At 47.5% G+C, this 7,179-nt stretch overlaps 1 long non-coding RNA gene across 1 annotated transcript; it reads right to left on the bottom strand.

Moving 5' to 3' along the window:
- Window positions 1–826: 826 nt before the first annotated feature.
- On the bottom strand, window positions 827–6,749 carry LOC143715431 (uncharacterized). Its single transcript, XR_013195751.1, has 2 exons — window positions 2,676–6,749; window positions 827–2,332 (listed from the first exon to the last, which is right to left on the bottom strand). It is a non-coding gene; the product is annotated as an uncharacterized LOC143715431 (long non-coding RNA).
- Between the last annotated feature and the right edge of the window lie 430 nt (window positions 6,750–7,179).

Below are 7,179 nucleotides of genomic sequence, written 5' to 3'. Positions count from 1 at the left end.
TGCAGATCGCAGAGAGAGAAGCTTGTCTCGTAGAGCGAAGTCAGAGATGGCTGTGGAGTGAAGAAATACTCTTGGCTCCGAAGCGAAAACATGATCTGCCTTTGCCGGCGTCTCTCCTTTATACCCACGCGGTGGGGCGGAGATACGCTATGCAAATTCCGCTCGTTTTGTAATACTCAAAGTCGATAGGTGTTCTAAGCGAAACTCCCATTCGTCGTCATCCGACGTAACTCAGAGTGACTACGAAAGGGAACAGCAGTTAACGTTCAGCAATACATTTTATTTCCATACTCAAAAACACCATTTAAAATATCAATGACAAAAAATAATTCTAATATATCATAAACATATATATATATATAATATTTTATAAATCCAAAACGTCTCTCTTTCATTCAGCTAAGTTCTCTATTTTTCACATGATCAGTTCCTATTATTATTACAATTCCTATTATTACTATATATATATATATCTAAAATGTTTTGCCATTTACCCCTCCTGATGGCATTTATGTTCAGCCAATCGACCCAGTAATAGTATTTTTGTTCTCCCAATATAAAACACCTTACGTTGAGGATATTCCAGTCTATAAATATCATAAGTTGTTTGACAATTAATAAAATGTTTAATAGAATAGATCTTTTTTGTTTTTAAATCTAAAAAAGTTTTACCTTGCATAACATTATCACAATGATTACAATGGTGACATATAAAGCAACCCTCAAGTTTAACCCCTAAACAGAAGCTTTTACAGGTGGGTGGTACATAGCTTTGCACTAATTTGTCCCCTAGGGTTGTTGTAATGAATGGCTGGAGGCAAGCTGGTAAGGACCCAAATGCAAACTTTAATTAAAAAACAATAATCAAACACATAACAATGACATGGCGAGGAATGAAACAAAACAAGAACAAGTACCTGTGCAAGTAACATTCACACGTAACATACAATCCACAACAAAGACACAGGGCAAACATGAGGGCTTAAATACACTGACTAATTACAAGACAAGGAACACCTGTGGACAATTAACAAATGACAAGACACATGGCAGGATCACATGACAAACAGGGACAGACAAGAACAAGGAACAAGACACAAAACCCACACCGTGACAGTTGTACTTAAAAAAAAAACGTATCTGGAGTGTCTGGGAATATATTTCTCAACAATTCATCACTGTAACATTTATTTTTTTCAGCAATTGTTCTGTATTTTGTTACAAAATAGACTTTTTTTGTTTTTTTTTAATTTTCTGCTCTTGTTTTTCTTTTTAACAAATCTTACCTTGTCATAATTTTTGCAAGTATCTTAGCTTTTTGAATGGTTCAAACGTATACCCTCTATTTAAAAATCGTTTCTCTAGTCTAGACCCTTTGCTTTATCCTCAAAATCTGGTTGTTTCTGCGTAATCTTTGAAATTGCCCAAAAGGTATATATCAATTTTGGGGATGAAAACTTCTAGCATGGAGACTTATTACTATCGCTAATAAACTACAAACAAACAAATAAAAATTGCTCACAACATGCCACCTTGATAGGCCTATTAGACATAAATTTCACATCATTTGTGATGTGCAACAGGTGTAAACTTGATTTTCTCCAAAATAAATGTGATAAAATGTTACATGTTATGTGCTACATGTTATGTGCTCCCATATTATTGTAGCACCGTTTGTGCTGAATATTGTGAAATCAGACTTTATCCATTAAAATGTTATATAGTAAGTAACTGAAATAAGCACAAATGTCTGCAATGCATGTCAAAACCTCTCCAGAGCCCCCAAAAAACAGAGGTTTAAGTGGTCAGGCGCTGCTGCGGCTTTTGGGTAGTTCTTTTAGGTTCTTATAACTCTAGGTCACTACCACCAACAATTTGATTAGATTGTTAAGACACTTGCACAACATTTCATAACAACCTCTGTTTAAACTGTGATGAGTATATTACCTGGATATATTTAAATTTTTAAAAAGCATACAAATGTATAAACTACACTTTTTTCCCTGGAGTTTCCTGTGTTTGTTAAATCTTATTGTCCTGCCAAAAAACAATTCTTAGGTCACCCAAATTTTGCCATGTTGGAATAATTTAGACCAGCATGACAGATAACCCTTTACAGTCATGATTGCCAATCAAGCAACACACATTTCCAACATTTCCAATCAAGCAACCGACATCACACTGTCAGGGTCAAAGATTTTACTAGTGTGGGAAATTACAGACATTTTAAACATATAAAGGTTTAAAAACTTGCAATAAATAAAAAAGTGAAACAAATTGTTTAATATTTGCCTTTGAAAATAGTAATTGATACAAACGTCTCAGGTTACGACTGTAACCTATGTTCCCTGAGAACAGGGAACGAGACAATACGTCAACGACGTTATGGGGAACGCCTCAGGCGTGACAGGTGTCTGAAATCACTATCAAATCACGTCAATCATATTGATCGGCGACAGCCCGTGAATCATTAGCGTGAATGATTAACGTGCGACCTGGAAGTATAAAGGGGCGCCTTGCAAACATGACAAATCACCTTATCGTCTGAAGGGACTGTACGGTAGGCAAGCCCCGAGGCATGGCAGGGAGACGTATTGTCTCGTTCCCTGTTCTCAGGGAACATAGGTTACAGTCGTAACCTGAGACTTTCCCTTTCGAAGGGAACTCAGCAATACGTCAACGACGTTATGGGGAACGATATACCAACGCCGCCATGCTAAGGGGAGTGCATGCCAAGTGGCAGTGACAACTGTCAGAACCAGCAACTTCAAATGAAACGCTAGAACCACTCACCCTCAGGTCACACTGGGCTGTCAGTGACAGCATTCCCTACGGTCATAGCCCAAGCTACAGCCTCACAGAAAAACCTTCATAAACATGGTTAAATGAAAGGTCTACCTGGGCCGGCTCCGGGCCTGGAACCTCAGCTTCCAATTAGAAGGGGTCCCTTCTAGGGAATGTGGCTAGGGAACCCAAGGGAACCCCAGCCAGTCACTATTCAGGGGAACGTACTCACCCCGAAATGCCACCAGGACGGCCTGACCTGGCGCCAGTACATAGACACTTAGTCTGGCCAAATCCTGTCTGTCTGAAGACAGAGCCTCTGGACAAATGCCTTAAGTAAGGCATCCAACCCGAGGGACTGCGAAGCTGGCAGTGAACCACTCGGCCCGGATCTCAGAGACGGGATATCCCGGAGAGTATGACTCAGCATAGTGCTTTCCGACCCTTGCTAGCGAGGGGAGTTTCTCTACTCGATCCACGGATCAACCCAGTGTCTGTGTTTCAAAACACTGAGGAGGCCTGTGAAGGCCTAAGGGCTGATCTAACTGGGAGGCCTCACGAGAGGCCTACGACCGTCTGACCAGACTCAGGAAGCCGCATGCTCATAGAGACCCTCGTGAGGGGAGCACAAGGTCTGCCTGGTAGGCAAACCAGGCTGTAGGCAGAAAAGGTTCCGGGAGGGAACCTTTAGCAGAGAATGAACACTTTAGCGAGCCAGGGCGCAAGCTCGCCATCAGCAGCTGCCTATTAAGGCTAGCTGAAACTGATAGCAAGAGACCACTAGCTTCATAATCCCAGCACCACTAGGGAGCGTTACAGGGAGGCCCGGAGAGGCCTACTACCTGATAGCAACGTAAGTGGGAATTCACCTTTAGGGAGGCACGTGAGGCCTACTACCTGATAACCACAGTACGTGGGAACTCACCTTCAGGGAGGCCCGGTGAGGCCTGCTACCCTACGACCACAGTATGTGGGGAGCTCACCTTCAGGGAAGCCTGGAGAGGCCTACTACCTGGTAACCACAAACTGTGGGAACTCACCTTCAGGGAGGCCTGGTGAGGCCTACTACCTGACCGTTCTCAATCAAGGAGGCCTGGAGGAGCCTACTACCTGATAACCACAGTATGTGAGATGCTCACCTTCAGAGAGGCCAAGAGAGGCCTACTACCTGATAACCACAGTACGTGGGAACTCACCTTCAGGGAGGCCCGGTGAGGCCTGCTACCTACAACCACAGTATGTGGGGAGCTCACCTTCAGGGAGGCCTGGTGAGGCCTACTACCTGGTCACCACTATCTGTGGGAACTCACCTTCAGGGAGGCCTGGTGAGGCCTACTACCTGACCGTTCTCATTCAAGGAGGCCTGGAGGAGCCTACTACCTGATAATCACAGCATGTGGGAACTCACCTTCAGGGAGGCCTGGTGAGGCCTACTACCTGACAGCCAAAATATTTGGGAGCCCACATCCAGGGAGGCCCAGAGCGGCCTACTACCTGACAGCCACAATATTTGGGAGCTCACATTCAGGGAGGCCCAGAGAGGCCTACTACCTGATAGCCAACGTAAGTGGGAATTCGCCTTCAGGGCGGCCGGGTGAGGCCTACTACCTGATAACCACTGGTAGCTTTGAGCCCTGAGTCCGGGTGAAAGTATAAGGGGGCCTGCTAAGGCCAGCCAGCTGGGGACTCGCCTATCAGGGAGGCCTGGTCGGGCCTACTAGCTAATAGCAAGTCATATTCTGCCATAAAGTACACTGTTGGAAACCATACTACACAGCATAATTTACTAATGGGCTTCCAGTAGCGCTATAAGGTATGTCCCACAATGTTGGGACTCACCTCCGAGGAGGCCTGTTTAAGGCCTATTACCCATCAGTGAGTCAACTGCCCGAACCACCAAGGCCAACCACGTAAAGTGAGCTGGGGTACAGTGCCCTCTGGGGGGCTGTCCAATCAAGGAGGCCTGCTGAGGCCTACTACCTAATGGCGCAGCCTTCGTTGGCAGAAAAACTGTTTACACAGCGCCTACAGCATCCTGGTGCCTAATCACATTGCCCATGGCAGTGTACTCCGCAAGAAAGCTAGCACCCTTAAAACAAGGGGAGTACAACATACGCCACTCTGCCTCAACGGAGGCCCCAATTAGTCAGCGGCCTACCATCTATGCATGGGCGTCAGCTCAGGGCAATGCTCTGGCTTCAGGGGAGCGTACTTCGACCAAAGAAGAAGTGAAGCTTACTTCATACTCGACCCGAGCCATAGTGGTGCGAGGTAGGATAAAACAGAACTGGGAGTGAAGTGCTCAGACCTACCCTGTATCACAGGGGAATACTCACACCTCACCCTGAGGTTACCAGGGTGCGGGCCTGCCAGCGGCTCTAGGGGTGACAGAAATGTATCTGCGCCCAACCTAGGGGAGTGGGGCTTGAATGAAAGCCAACCACCTACAACCTAGCACTCGAGCAGTAGCTCAGCGAGGTGAGTGAAGCCTAAACTGGCGGCCTAAATCCGTAGGCCAGTTCTGCATGGCAGGGTCGGGCAGGAAACCCAGTCTTCTTCGTGAAGCGAAAGACGGCCTAACCCTGCTCAATAAAGACATATATACCACGGAGGCCTGTTTGAGGCCTACCATGTCCTTACAAACCATCCTCTGCACCACGCTGCATTACTCTAGTCACCCCAGAATGCAGAGAAGGGGGCGGGCCTTGGCCTAACGACTCCCACGGGAGGAGGCTGTTTATACAGGGATGCTAGAAACCAACATTCACACAGTGAAGGGTCAGAGGAAGAAATGCTAAAATTTTTAGCAGAGCGCCTCTATTATCCCTGGCACAGCCTAGGCCAGCTACAGAGGCGGCCCTGGTGTGGGCCAGCCTGGAAGCATAGATCTATCTGAGGGCTCGGAGGAGCCACAGCCTTACTAAAGAATATAGTCTGTATTATTCCATACAAAGGGCTGCAGAATCGCTCAGCCTAATGAAAACCCAAACAGAGCTCAAGGGGCGACATACTCAGGAAGAAGTCAAACGGACCCGTGGGCCGGACATAAGATCTATCTGAAGCTCTAGCGTCAGTCAACACTCTAAGTAAAACAATTTAAAGAGAGAGACCAACCACTCTACCCTGAGGTGGCTAGCAGCCCGAAGGCTAACACAGTTACCGTTCTGGCCACCTAACGGGGAACTTCAGGGCCCTGATAATCCAATAAAGTTCTCTTACCTTATTACCTTGACATGACCCCATGACTCTATACAGGAAACGAGGTCTGTAAAGAGAAATATGTTATTTTTTTAATCACAAAAAATACTCTTTGAAAAGACCAGCAGCTCACCTGCGGCATGCAAAGTGAAGACTCGCCAGATAGTTCTTTACAAACCTGGGATCCGCCACTTTACATGCCTGAAAGGGGCGTTTCCACTAACCAAGCCTAGGTGGGCCATCAGAACATAGTTCTCATCATAGGCCCATCCCCAGGCCTGATGTTATGAACGCCTGGGGGTCAGAAGAGAGAGGGCAGATTTCGTGACCCTCCGGGGAGGTTATCCATTACCGACGCTGTGTGCGTTTGCGCTGGATAACCTCCCTCAAATCTCTTCTGTTGCGGGAGTCACGCCTTCTCTGCGACCTGCTCCTCAAGGGAGGGGGCGCACGAGAGGCGACACTAGCTCGCTGACCCTGCCTACGGTCCTCAGACCGTGAAGGGCCAGGCCCTCCCGCTTGCCGGGGTACGGACGCGGATCTCAGCGGTATACAAGTTTTAAACGCTGCTGAGCGCGCCTTCGCCTCCCTGAACTTCCCCACCACCGCCTCTACGGAGGTGCCGAAGAGTTCGGAAGGCGAAACCGGCGAATCGAGGAGAAAGGCTTTTTCTTTCTCCCCGATGTCGGCTAGATTTAACCACAGATGCTTCTCCGTGGCCACCATCGCCGCCATCGACCGTCCGAAGATTACGGTGAGTAATCTTCCCCATCGACCTGCAGTTCGCCCTCGTCAGCCGTCGAATCATCTGAGAGGTTAACAACCCTCTCGAGGCGATCGACGAGCTCCATCTGGGAGCCCCATGATGTAAGTCGCCGCTCGGCCTCGGCACGAGCGGGACCCGCGCCGTGAGGTCCAGACACTGAACCCCCTTCACTCGAGAAGAGGGCCAGACGAGAGCGGAGCGTTTTAAGAGAAAAACGCTCGCAGTTAGCACAGAGGGCTCCCTCGAGAACCTCCCGTGCGTGCTCTTCACCCAAGCAAAAAACGCACAGCTCGTGTGTGTCGGCCGGTGTCAGAAACCTCGGACACGGGTCGGCACACTTACGAAAACAATCTGCCTTAGCTGTGCGTTTCATCTTTCTCTTACCTTCGTATACTTGAATAGCGTTTCAAACAAACAGTCCCTGAAGACGA

The sequence above is a fragment of the Siphateles boraxobius genome, unplaced genomic scaffold (assembly GCF_051911475.1).
Source record: "Siphateles boraxobius isolate OS27281-9 unplaced genomic scaffold, OSU_SipBor_1 12, whole genome shotgun sequence".
Lineage (NCBI taxonomy): Eukaryota > Metazoa > Chordata > Actinopteri > Cypriniformes > Leuciscidae > Siphateles > Siphateles boraxobius.
The sequence above is the reverse complement of the archived record's forward strand: the minus strand, read 5'-3'. Positions and strand labels throughout refer to the sequence as shown.